The following is an 8,767-nucleotide window of genomic DNA, read 5'->3' as shown; positions in this document are numbered from 1 at the left end:
GATTACTCAAATGTTAAATGCAACAACTGTGGTGAGAAAGGCCACATGTATCCAGATTGCAAAAAAGGAAAAAGTGACAAAGGCAAGGCTCTTGTCACAAAGAAGAAAAGCTGGTCAGATGCTTCAGATTCTGAGGATGAGGAAAACTATGCCTTGATGGCAAATGCTGATAGCAGTTCTGATACTGCTGACTTAAAGGTACCTCAAACTACTTATGCCTTTCATAATGATGATATTACTGAGTTGAGAAGATATCTTAAAACCATGTTCATTAGTTATAAAGATCAAACTTTAACATGTGAAAGATTAACTTTTGAAAATCTTGCTTACAAAAAGAGGAATGATTATTTAGAAAAAGAGTTAGTCATGTTCCATCAAACTCAGAAAGATAGAGATGATGCCTTTTATGTTAGGGATGAAGTGTTAAAAATGAATGAATCTTTAAAAACTGAGTTAGAAAAGGAAAGAGAGATTATTAGGACTTGGACTAACTCTGGTAAAGCAACTCAGGATATTCTTAGTAGTGGAAACTGGAAAGAGGGCTTAGGTTATGGAGATGGTAAGAACAGTAAGGGAACTGTAGAAACTGAGCCTATAGTTGTTAAACAAAAACCAAAGGTAAATCCTGTTAAGTTTGTAACTGCAAAGTCTGATATTGATAAATCAGAAGTTAAGGAGAAAGTAACTTCTGACAAACCTAAACAGGATAAGCCAACTGAAGTTAACATTGGCTTAATGACTAAGAAGCAGCTTAAGCATAAGGTGAAAGATGTTAAGAATTTAAACAAGGTAAGGCCACCTAGGAAAAATAGGAATGGAAAAGATGGTGTGAACAAAAGTAACAATTATAAGCCTGTTCCTAATGCTCCTAGAAAAACATGTCATAACTGTGGAAATTCTAACCATCTGGCTTCTTTTTGCAGGAAGAATAAGAATATAAACTCCTTACCTTCAAAATCAGGAGTTAAGAGTCAGTCTGTTAGATATAAGCCACAAAATCCTTGTTTTCATTGTGGTAGTTTATGGCATTCCATTTATACTTGTAAGGAATATCATAGTTTGTACTATGATTATTATTAAATAAAACCTTATGTAAAGAAAGTTATCATTATTCCTTCTAGTATAAGTTCTGATGCAAAGTCTGTTATTGTAAATTCTGATAAGAAAACTGTTAACAAAAACTCTGATGCTAAATCCGCTGCAAATGTTAACAAACTTAAAAAGGCCAAAGCATCCAAGCAAGTCTGGGTCCTTAAAATTAATCATTAGTGGTCTTTGTGATTGCAGGGCAACTAGAAGAACATCCTAGTTTTGGACAGTGGATGTTCAGGACATATGACTGGAAATAAAGCCCTGCTATCAGACTTTGTGGAGAAAGTTGGCCCAGGTGTTTCTTATGGAGATGGAAACATTGGAAAAACTCTGGGATATGGCAATATCAATCTTGGGAATGTCATCATTGAAAAAGCAGCTCTAGTCTCAGGACTTAAACACAATCTGCTGAGTGTGAGTCAAATCTGTGATAGAGGTTATCATGTGGATTTCTTTGAAGAACACTGTGAAGTTGTAAGCAAATCTACAGGCAAAGTTGTTCTGAAAGGATACAGGCATGGTAACATTTATGAAGCCAAGCTTTCGACAAGTACTGATGGTTCTGCAATCTGTCTGTTAAGTAGAGCATCAATTGAAGAAAGCTGGGATTGGCACAAGAAACTCTCTCATTTAAATTTTAACAATATAAATGAACTTGTCAAGAAAGATCTTGTGAGAGGATTTCCAAAATCAGTATTTGCTCCTGATGGCCTTTGTGATTCATGTCAGAAGGAAAAACAAAGAAAATCTTCATTCAAGAGCAAGACTGAATCATCAATTCTTGAGCCTTATCACCTACTACATGTTGATCTATTTGGTCCTGTGAATGTCATGTCTATTGCAAAGAAGAAATATGTTATGGTCATAGTGGATGAGTTCACCAGATACACATGGGTGTATTTCTTGCACAAAAATAGTGAAACTACATCTATCTTGATTGATCATGTCAAGCAACTGGATAAATTGGTCAAAGATTCTGTGAAGATCATAAGAAGTGATAATGGCACTGAGTTCAAGAATTTGATCATGAAAGAGTTCTGCAAAGACCATGGAATAAAGAAAGAATTTTCTCCTCCTGGAACTCCACAGCAAAATGGAGTTGTTGAAAGAAAGAATAGAACTCTTATAGAAGCGGCACGAACTATGCTTGATGAAGCAAAGTTGCCAACCTACTTTTGGGCTGAAGCTGTGCAAACTACTTATTTTACTCAGAATTCAACACTTATCAACAAGCATGGAAAAACACCATATGAGATGGTGAAGAAAAAGAAGCCAAATCTGAAGTATTTTCATGTATTTGGATGCAAGTGTTTTGTTCTTAAGACTCATCCCGAACAGCTATCCAAATTTGATCTAAAAGCTGATGAAGGAATTTTTGTTGGATATCCAATTTCTACAAAAGCCTTCAGAGTCTATAATTTAAGAACAAGGGTTGTCATGGAATCTATCAATGTCTCTTTTGATGATAAAAAGATTACTGAACTTGAAGATTTCAATGATCATGATCAGCTGAGATTCGAAAATGAAGTTGTAAATTCTGATTATGTAAATCCTGATACTACAAACTCTGATGGATTAAACTCTGATGTTATTGAAACTGTGGTGACTATGCCTAAGGAAGATGCACCTGTGCAGGGGGAGCATACTGAAGATTTAACCACATCTCAAGAAGCATCAGAACCTACAACAGGCTCTTCAAGTTCTGATGGGCCAAATTCTGATAATTTTGGAAACTCATGTTCTGATATTTCTGGAAACTCAAATTCTGAAGAATCCAACTCAGAGAGGATAATTTCAGGGGGAGCATCAGAAAATGTTGATGGAGACAGCATGGATCATGGGGGAGCATCAAGTTCTAGAGAAAACCTTCCATATGCAAGGAAGTGGACTAAAGCACATACACCTGACTTAATTATTGGAAATCCTGATGCAGGTATCAGAACTAGAACAGCTACATCAAATGAATGTCTTTATCATTCGTTTCTTTCTCAGACTTAACCAAAGAAAGTGGAAGAAGCTCTTCAAGATGCTGATTGGGTGCAAGCAATGCAGGAAGAGTTAAATGAATTTGAAAGAAATAAAGTCTGGACCCTAGTGCCAAGACCAAGGAACAGATCAGTTGTTGGCACAAAGTGGGTGTTCAGACACAAAACTGACAGTGCTGGCATAATTACAAGGAACAAAGCAAGGCTAGTTGCAAAAGGATACTCTCAGCATAAGGGAATTGATTATAATGAACATTTGCACCAGTTGCTAGATTAGAAGCCATAAGAAGATTTTTGGCTTATGATGCTCACAAGAAGTTTAAAGTCTTTCAAATGGATGTGAAAAGTGTTTTTCTCAATGGAGAATTGGAAGAAGAGTATATGTTGAACAACCTCCAGGCTTTGTAGATCCCAAATTTCCAAATCATGTCTACAGGCTTGATAAAGCACTTTATGGCTTTAAGCAAGCTCCAAGAGCATGGTATGAGACATTAGCTCAGTTTCTTCTAGAAAGTGGATTTAACAGAGGGACTATTGACAAAACATTGTTCTACCTCAACCACGGAAAGGACTTACTTTTGGTGCAAATATATGTTGATGATATCATTTTTGGTTCTACAAATGACAGACTTTCTAAGAATTTTGCCAAGCTGATGCAGTCAAGATATCAAATGAGTATGATGGGAGAACTTAACTATTTTCTTGGCCTTCAAGTCAAGCAGAATGAAGAAGGAACTTTTATTTGCCAATCTAAGTACACCAGAAATTTGTTGAAGAAATTTGGAATGCAGGATTGTTAAAGTGCATCCACTCTTATGGCCACTGCAACAAAGTTGGATAAGGATACTGGTAAATCAGTAGATATTACTGATTACAAAGGTATGATTGGCTCTCTACTCTATCTAAATGCAAGTAGACCTGATATCATGTATGCTACCAGTCTTTGTGCAAGATTTCAAGCAGATCCAAGAGAACCACACTTAACAGCTGTGAAAAGAATTTTCAAGTACCTTAAGGGTACAGCTGATCTGGGATTGTGGTATCCTAGAGAATCAGACTTTAAGCTAATAGGTTACTCAGATGCAGATTTTGCAGGATGCAAAATTGACAGGAAAATCACAAGTGGAAGCTGCCAATTTCTTGGAGGCAGATTGGTTTCTTGGTTTAGCAAGAAAAAGAAGTCAATTTCCACATCAACTGCAGAAGAAGAATACATTACTGCAGGAAGCTGTTGTGCACAGATTATTTAGATGAAGAATCAGTTGCTGGATTATGGGTTACAATTTTCTAAAATCCCTAATCCAGTTCAGCACTCAATGACAAAGCACATCAGCATTAGGTACCACTTCATAAGGGAACATGTGGATGAAGGTACAGTGGAATTGCATTTTGTTCCCACAGATCAAGAACTAGCAAATATCTTCACAAAACCACTGTGTGAAGCTACTTTTACAAGATTGGTAAATAAACTTGGAATGGTTTCAGGTTCTTTCTCTAAATCTGCTTAGTTTATGTTCTGATACATCAGACTTTATGATCAGTATTTACAGATATTACTATCTTTGTGTATTCTGTGCTTAAATTGAAAATTATTTAAGTGCTGATTGTTGTCTAATGTGAATTTCTAAACTCTGATAGTGATATGAATGTTTCTATGACTATTCAATCCAATGAGTATAACTGTGCTAGATGCTGACCTAGTAGTCTTTAATATACTAAAGATCCCATGTTTGAAGTAATTGTTTATATGGAAATCTTTTTAACACAAGCAAATTCTAATATTGAGCTTAGTAAAGTTTACTTTGTGTATCTTATTACTAAGTCAAAAACTAGAATAGTGCTTCTTATCTGTTAAGTTCTGATGTTAGTAAATCTGGTGGATGTACTAAGTGCTGATAAGCCTCACTTATCAAAAGAAAAAGAAAAGAAAAGAAAAGAAATAAAAATCAGGTACTCCTTTGAGATATAGAGTAAAAATGAGGAAGGGAAGACCCAAGTCCATTGCTGGTATTAAGTAATATGCATTAGAAAAACAAAATAAAATTTTCTTGGTGACTTTTCATACTCTATGATTACTGGATAAATACTCTGATAATAACATAAATTCTGATAAGCAGTCGTGACTCACTTACACTGAGAAGCCACTGTAAAATAGAATTTTAAAAGATGCATAAAATGAGCACAAAACAGTTGAGGTGGACTCATGCATGAACTCATTCAATAGTAGGCTTCAGAATAATGACAGATTTTGAGTAAAGTTCTTAGTTATGCCTTATTTCTAAGATGTACTGAAGTGAATCAGACTTTACTCTTTATCTGATATTTAGCTTAATGCACACACTTACACTCCATATGAATGATGAAAATTACTATGGTGATCAATGTTATTTTAGATGAATAGTCTATGTGTCAGATTCCATAAATTCTGAGGACAAGTTCTGATGGAAGTTCTGATGATTAAGTTCTAATGAAACCATATCAGTATTTGTGTGAAGAATTACACGAATACACATTCACTTTTCGAGTTAAATAGCCATATTCTGATGACTTTTAAATCCTGATAATAATCAAGTTTTGATGCTGACGTGGCAGTTTTATTTACTTGGTTTATTTTTGGTCATTACTTGAACGATAATATTTTTACAGAATATTGGTTAATGTGAGATAAAACAGTTATAATCATTGTGGGTTAGTGGTTAACGTGTATGTCCTAGAAAAACTGCATGTGCACGGTAATTATTGCTTATTTTACATGCCCATTAACTCTTATTCTAACCGTTTGCTGACTGTTCACATGGTGCCAGGTGTAAAGTGTATCCAATGCTTCAAAAATATGACTGTTGAGTGGAGAGATTATATATATGAGAGATAAAAGATTTTCTAATCTTTTACTTACTTTTCTATTCTAAATCTCTTTTTCTTTCTCTCTCTCTCTCTTTTATTTTCTGAAGTTGTTTTTTCACTCAGGATTTTTTACAAACACTTTGCAAACATTCTCTTATTCACTTAATTTCTTACAGAGATGGCACCAAAAGATGTAATTTTTTATGGAGCTAAGTTTGTTCCTAATAACTTCTCCGCTATTCTTAGCAAGTCAGAAGCCCCATCAAAACTTCATTTTATTCAGGACTTTCTTGCTAGTTCTGATATTGGGTACGCTCTGACCGCACCTGAAACAGTCTTTGGTACTCGAGTACAGGAGTTCTGGAGAAGCGGAGTATATAATGATGGTGGTGCTCAAGGGTCCCCAAGTATTATTTTTTCATCAGGGGAGGATGAGCATGTCGTGACATTGGCTACGGTTCGCCAAGCACTGCAGCTGCCTGAGAACTGTGTTTATTCTACTGTTGAAGAGCCAGTTCTTCAAAACATGATGGCCGGTCTGGGGTATGAGAGGACATTGGCTAAGCTGGGTCAGTTGAAGAGATCCTACATAAGGAGGGAATGGAGTTTCTTCTTTGACTGCATAACCAAGGCTTTTACAAACAAATGTTCTAATTTCGATGCAATTCCCATATTCAGCCAACAAATCGGGTATGCTCTCATAAATCAAACTGATTTTGATTATGCAAGTGTTGTCTTAGGTTTTATTGGGGATAGAATGACAGAAGATAGAAATACTATTTATTTTGCTAGATTCTGTCAGCTTATCTGTAGTTTTTGTTGTGATAATAAGTCCCAATCTGCTAGTGAATTAATTTCATCATTCAGACTAGCTAAAAGAGCTTTTAATGACTTATTATCTACTGATAATAAGAAGGTTGTGTTAAGACCCCTCCTAGTTCCTTTATCTGTCAAACAAGCCTTAATAACCTACGATCCGGTTAAATATACTGAAGTATATCATGATGTCCAACCATCAGAACCTCATCCATCAGCACCTACCACCTCTACACAAACACCTCAAAGTTCTCAACCTCAACCTTCTGATTCTACAGTACAGCCTTCATCTTCCAAACCCAAGAGGACTAAGAAAGTACCTCAGACTCAACAGAAGAGAAGGAGAATTATTCTACGAGATAAATCAGATGCTGAGGAACAGGTTCCTATATCAGAACCTGTTGTTGTAGAAGCTGAGAAGGTTTCTTCTCAGAAAGATACTGTAACTGGGAGTTCTAGGCCCCTAAAAAGGCTTATAAAGTTAAATTCTGATGATAAAGCTCCTATAGTGTCTCCACCTTTGAAGAAAGTAAAGAAACAGAGAGCTCACAGGGATATAGTTGAGTCAGATTCAGATGTAGTGGAAGCTGCTAAGGAAGGGGATCAGGAATCTCTGATCTCAACTGAACCAGTTGTTATTGAATTACTTCCTTCTGCACAACCAGAAACTGCTCAAGCTAAAATACCTACACCTCCTATGTCACCTATAGTTGATCCAGTACATTCTGAAGAACCAGATACAAGTGCTGAAATTGATATTTATGACTTGATTGTGCCTGAGGTTTTGTACTTGGAAGCTCCACCAATTCAACTCACTCCACCAACAACATCAATTTTGGATGTTGATCATAACCTGGCTGCAGATCAAAATTTAGAGAATGATGTTGAAGCCTCTATAGCCTCACATACTTCTATTTTATCCGAGGATGCTGATACTGCAGATTCTACAAGTTCTGATGCTGCCAATGAAGAAATTACTGGTGAAGCTGCTGCCATATTGGATGCTGATGCAACTGGTCCATCGGGACATGCACCTCAACAAACAGTTAATAAAGCTGATTTAGTCAAGAAGTTTGTTATAGGGGAAGCACCGGTACCTTGGAGTGAAACTCCTAGAGGAAAGGAGTGGACTAAAGAATGGAACTCAGTTAGTTTTGTTCCTTCTGCAAAGATTTTTGCTGAGCATCTTGCAAAAGCTGATGAAATGCTGATAAATGATTATTTCAAGGCACAGCTGAGAGTTACTGCATTGAGTACAAGGCACCTTCAAGGTCAACACTCAATAAGTCATGACAAGGTGAATAAAATTCAAGAAAACTTGATCCAGCAAGATATGAATGTGAAACTTGAAAAGAACAGATTTTTCAAGCCAGCCTTTGACAGAATTGCCTACATTGAGAAAACTCAGGAGAAGCAACAAACTCAATATAATCACTCGTGTATTTTCTTTTTATTTTAATATTTAAAAGTGTAATAAAGGCTTGGATAATTAAATAAAGGTGTGTTGGTTTTGGCAGCAGTTACTGATTGTTATTTAATTATTTATGATTTGTTGATATATGGGATTGGAATTGTGTGATTTATTAGTGAGTTACATGATTTTATTTCGCTTGTAGAAGTGATTTTATTGTAGTTTTAATTCCATAAATGTTTGGGTTGTCATTAAAATTAGTTTTCTAATTTTATAATTTCAATAATTATTTTTAGGACTTTATAAAATTGAGAAATCAATATTCCACTAATTATTTATTTTTAAATGATTTTCTGAGTTTGTTTAATTGTAAAATCCATATTTAATTCAGGAATTCTTTAAAAATTATGAAACTTATATTTTATTAAGTTTGTATTATTCTGAGAATTTTAAAATTATTTTAGAAATTTTCGGGAATCGTTTCACCCGCGCGTCGTTTTGTTATTTGTTAAAAAGCGGGTACAAAGAGCACCTTAAAAAGTATTTTAAAAATTTCGAAAATTATGTCCTTGTAAACTTCGTGCTATTTATGACATTTTGATATTATTTTCATAATTTT

Source organism: Apium graveolens, chromosome 4 (assembly GCF_009905375.1).
Source record: "Apium graveolens cultivar Ventura chromosome 4, ASM990537v1, whole genome shotgun sequence".
Lineage (NCBI taxonomy): Eukaryota > Viridiplantae > Streptophyta > Magnoliopsida > Apiales > Apiaceae > Apium > Apium graveolens.
The sequence above is the reverse complement of the archived record's forward strand: the minus strand, read 5'-3'. Positions refer to the sequence as shown.